The sequence below is a fragment of the Miniopterus schreibersii genome (assembly GCF_964146895.1).
Source record: "Miniopterus schreibersii genome assembly, chromosome: 13".
Lineage (NCBI taxonomy): Eukaryota > Metazoa > Chordata > Mammalia > Chiroptera > Miniopteridae > Miniopterus > Miniopterus schreibersii.
Genome location: NC_138113.1, coordinates 19,794,660 through 19,800,000, shown reverse-complemented (window position 1 = coordinate 19,800,000; position 5,341 = coordinate 19,794,660). Strand labels below are relative to the sequence as shown.

Below are 5,341 nucleotides of genomic sequence, written 5' to 3'. Positions count from 1 at the left end.
CATTCTGACCTCTATCTCAAATTCTGGTCTTCCATTATGCCGTAATAGTCTTCCATCTCCCCCATCTCCCTTCATCATATTATCAACCCCCATCAACTCAGTCGCCCCACCCCCTTTAGCACTGCTGTTTGACACCACCTTTCCAATCCAGGCCACCAAACTAGGGAGTTTTCAGAAGGGTGAAGCTGGCAAGGCATGACCCAGCCAAGATGGGTCACTTGGGTGGCAGAACCTGACTATAGATGCTCCTTGATTTCTCTACTACTTGGGTGGAGAAGAGCAGGTGAGTTAAAGTAGGAACAGAGTCACCCAAATTGGCCCCTAAAGCATGCTTCCTTCTCCCCTTCTGCTCTTCCCCCTTTGGGCTTGGCTTGGGGTGAGGAGGGGGCGGACCTGGGGCAAGGCCGTGCCCATTGCCTGCTCTCTACCAGCTTGGGAGTATCCAAGAAAGAAAGTCAGTGTCCTGGTCACTTTGGTTTTCCCATTCCAATTTGAATATATTAAAATACAACCTTCCAGCTGTGCAAATCCCCAGGCCATTGAAATAAAAGGTTTTTAACTTTAACCATTAAAGATTTAACTAGCCAATAAATCTAAGTATGTGGGGGGTTGTTACCAAACATTTATTACATTGCTCTTGCTTTTAAGTCAAGAGCAAATGCCAAGTGTGGACTTCCATGAAAAAGACATTCCTTTATGGTCAAAACTGATGTCAGTCCCTGACCAAAAAAGCAAGAGATCACTGTCTCCAGAAGGGTCTATTCACTTTCTTCCCAAATCCTGTTAGGAGTTAATATGGCTATATCAATTTTACAAACCAATTTGCTTGCTGCAAAAAAAGGGCCTATAATAGCCTCTTGTTGCCACGGTCAGAACATGACTAAATTAATCCAAAAGTCTACTTTCAGTTTGAGCATCTTGGCGCCGACATTTCCAGAACCAGATTTTATAAAGGCACTAAGGGGATATAGCTTTAGTGAAGAAAATCACAAGATCCTTGTCTTTTAGTATCTTCTGGGTGAGTTGGGTAATCCGTGTCTTGGATCGTAGTGCTTAGTTTTGCCATTTTTATCTTTAAGGCAAGCAGATTTGCCCAGTAGTGAAATATGGCTTTTAATTTACACAAATGTAAACGTATAGAACTTAACAATCATATTCACCCTGGACTTTAAAAAATGAATAGAAGCCAGATAAATCTTGGCCATTAAAAAAAAAAAAAAAAAAGCTCTAACTTACATGTTGAGTTATACCAGCCAACAAGGGGACAGAGGCATATCCCAGATGTGCTATTTTCCTGCTCATTGACAGTTCTCCAACCCACCCCAGCAGTAAAAAAGTCCTGCAGTGGATTTTTAAATCTGGCTTAGACTCCTTTTTGCCCAAGAGGCTTGCTGGGTGGGTCTTCTGGGTTTCATTTCTCACAGAACACACCAGCGAGCCCTGTTTGTGAGAAATACACAGTAAATTCTGGCCTTTGCTCAGGAAACTTCCCTCTGGAGCATTTTTCACGTCTAAATAGGAGGTGAATAAAGTTGATAAGCAGTTGTATTTTTTTAAAAGTGATTTTACTTTTAGCTTGAAGAGTTTTAGCTCAAGATTCTTAGCTGTGTGAAGCCGTATCCTCTGGTCCCTACATTATAAGCCAGAGTGGAAAAATGGTGAAGCACAAGATTTTTTTCTAGCCAGTTCAAATCGCAAGGGACACTGGCATTTGCCTTTTGACTGGCAGCCCATCCACATCTCCCCGGCTTCAGCTGAGAAGGGACATTGGTGGATCCGAGGATTCTTTCTGTTCTCCCGATCTCCATCTCCCTACCCTCCGCTCCATGGCACTGCCTACAAGAGGGGCTCCCTAGCGGTGTCCTTTGATGTGGGCGTGGTAGGGAAGGGCTCAATTTGATAAATTTTAAAGCTTCCTCAATGGATTGGGAGGTGGAGGCACTGGAGAAATTATTTTCAAACCTCATAGAGGGGAAGCACTGGCTGATTTGCTGGGAATCTCTCTTGAGCCCGAAGGCAAACTGAGGAACTCCAAAGACCTTTTTCAACCCCAGAAACTGGAAGAGCTAGCACCAGCCCTCAGGTGGCTGGGCGGGCTGTCTGCCTTCTGAGGCTTCTAAATAGCAAGGATCAGCAACCCAAGTGGAAAACGCAGGGGGACTCACGCCAGCCTCTAGCTGGAACACTTCCAAATTGACTTTGCTGTCCCTTCTGCCATCTCTGATTTTCAAATCCCAACCTGTTTAACCCGGGAGACGGAGAGGGAGAGAGAGAGAGAAACTTCTCTCAATGATTATTACAATATTTTGCTTTCTGAATGACAAGTCACTTTGGAAGAAAAAACTTAGATTTCTCCTACCTGTGCGACCGTCCATGGCAGCCTTGAATTCGGGGGGTGTAATTTTTGTGTTGATGGAGAAGAGGTGTGCGTACTTCCTCACAAAACGAATATAGTTGCTTAGAATATATTAATTTCATTCATTCATTGATCCACTTATACATCCATTTATTCATTCTATAAATATTCCTAGATGCCTTCTATGAGTCTCTGCCAGGCATTTGGTTAGGGCTATAGGTAGAATAGGACCCGGTGCCTTAGTAGATAGTCAGCCAGAGCCCTCTGGGAAGAGACGACTGACCCATGACGCTTCCTCTAAGGGTTACTGAGCCAGATCCTGCTCTGTGGGTGTTCAAAAACAGGAGGGTCTTGTACTCACTGGAAGTCAGATCAGTCTTTACGCGTGGCTTTCATTTTCTCCCTGGAGCTCCTCACAGTCCTATTTCAGATCTCCGCCCCCCCCCCCCCGTCTCCCCCACATTCAATTCCTGTTTCTGGAGAAGGCAGACAATGTTCAGTATGCTTCTTGACTAATTTCCTGACCCTCTGCTCCTACCAGTGTCCTCCCACACTGTCCCAGCCTGTTGTCAAAACATCCCTCCTGTTTTCCTCTTGACCCCTTTACTCCTCCCTTCTCAGAACCCCTGCACCGGGAAATTACCATCTCCTGTGTCTGTTCAGCCTCTCCTCCCTACCAGGACTTTTGAGACATCCCCACGGTGTGGGCTTTCCCCTGCCAGGCTCCCCATGGCCTGTGACCTTGGACCTGAGGGAGGGGACAGGCTCCATCGGCACAGGCTGGGACCATTCCCCCTCCTGCCAAGACATTGCCCAAAACACATTTCCCTCCTCCTCTTCTTCCCTTTTCCTTTCTGAAAATAGCCATTTAAAAAGGTCGAAATGGGCTTGGTGAGGTTTAAGGGGTTTATTAGTTTTAAAAAGCTATGTTCCCTGTTCGGAGGGAGGGAAAACAGCCGCCTTCTTTGCACATTACGTCAATCCACAGGCGTCTGTAATTTACATTTTTTTAAAACTCAAATGTTCAGAAATAATGGAAAGGCTGCTTGAAAAAAGCAGATGAAATAAAAACTGGGGGAAATGTGTATTATACAAAAACCAGACCTGTGAGCCTGAGGCGAGACACCCCGATGACCTGGGGAGCTGATTAATGAGGCAAACCAAAGGAAGGCCAGGTGAGTGTGGATGCCATGATTTCTTCACAGTCACTGACGCCCATGTGCTGGCATTTCATTTCCCACGCACGACTTCACGAATGGTTTTCATTCGGAAATTTTAGAACCACTGATGTTCCTGCCCTAGGAGAGCAGTGGACGGTGGGCAGGTGGGGGAGAGTGGAGGAAAGGAGTGGGAGGCGTGGAGAATGCGACCCTCCTGGGTCCTAGCCTCCGTTTCTCTTGGTCCTCAAAGGCAATCTTTTCTGATCCCGCCTTACCCTACACAGTCTGTTCTTCATTCTCTCTTCCCTCCCCATTCTCTGAGAAAAAGGAGATGAAGGTCAGATGGTGAGACTGGTAAAGATGCATTAACAGTTTTATTTTCTGACAATCTTCTAATGTAAAATATTTTAATGTCCTTTGTTAAAATAAAGGACACAGAGCAATATACAGATCTTGTAACATAGAAACCCACACCTGAATCCTATATGTTCATATTGTCCATTGTCACGCCAATGAATTTAATAAAAATAAAATAAAGGAACCCAACTCTTAGTTACAAATTAAATACCTGTTTACAAGATAACATTCTATTTTTGCATATAATTATTCTAGGTATTATTTCTCTGAATGCTTAACATTCCTTTGAAAAATATTTTATGCACATACACCAAGGAGGGTTTTAGACTTTGGGGAATCCCAGGAAACCAAAACAGACACAGTCATTGCTGCCCACTTTGGTGGGGGCAGCAAGTTGGGCAAAGCTTCCTGGGGGAAGTGACTTTAGATGCCTGCAGGGAGTAGGACTTAATCAGGTAAAGAGGCTCTGGAGGGCATTCCAGGCAGAGGAAGACTGTGCCTGGGACCAGAGGCAGAGGCCATTGGGAATGCAAGTTGTGTGGAATGGTGGGACAGCGACTGGTAGGAGCTGGACCTGAGGAGACAATCAGACACCCAACTATGCAGACTCTTTCCAAGTTGCTTAGATTTAAATCTGTGGGCAATGGGATGCCTTTGAGGGGTTTAAGCAGAGCGCTGACATCTCTCTGAATTGCTTCTACACAGTGGCTTTAAAAATTGCTTAGTCCCAGTCTCTGTTTTTAGAAGATGAAGTTGAGAGTCGGAGAGGGAGATACCACTACTCTTACTACCACTGTTACTAGCTAGTATTGATTGAAAGCTTATAGACACAGCACTGTGCTAAATGATTTACCTGCCTCTGCTCCCTCATTCTCACAACCTTCTGGGGGAAGCACTCGTAACATCCCCATTTTATGGATGAGGAAACTGAGGCCCAGAAAGATGAAGTAACTTGCCCCAGGTCACTTGGCTTCCAAGTGTCAAAACCACTATTTGAACAAGGTCAGTCTGGCTTCACTGTCTTAACTGTACACTCTACTTTCCCAAGGTTCTGATGGGGAACTCAAGAAGTTAAATGTTTTTTAGCTTTACATATATAGTCAACAGATTTGGTAATTAATGCATGTAGAAAGCTATTGTTCCAGGGAACGGACCTGCCCAGACTTCAGGAGACCCGTAAACAATTCTAAACTATTCCACCCTTGTGCCCCAGGAGGTCTGCAAGCCACCAAGACGGTATCTGGGCCTTTGTGCTCCAGGGAAAGAACGTCCTCGGCACAGGGTCAGCAGTGAAGGGATGCTCGGAAAATCACCTGACTGCAGCTTTTATCTGAATAACCTTTTCCCCTGAATTCCAAACCCTTTACCTACACTTTTCTCCTCCTCGTAAAAAGGGCTGGCTTGAGATGAGCTGGAAGATGGTCTTTTCAGGGTCCACAGCCCGCCGCCTTCTCAGATGGCCGGCCAT

At 45.3% G+C, this 5,341-nt stretch overlaps 1 long non-coding RNA gene across 1 annotated transcript in view; it reads right to left on the bottom strand.

The window, feature by feature from the left end:
- Positions 1-2,798, bottom strand: part of LOC308566676 — a 9,633-nt gene extending 6,835 nt beyond the window's left edge. Inside the window, exon 1 of the long non-coding RNA XR_014000215.1 lies at positions 2,360-2,798. This is a non-coding gene — a long non-coding RNA (uncharacterized lncRNA). The remainder of the gene's footprint in view (positions 1-2,359) is intronic.
- Positions 2,799-5,341: the final 2,543 nt, after the last annotated feature.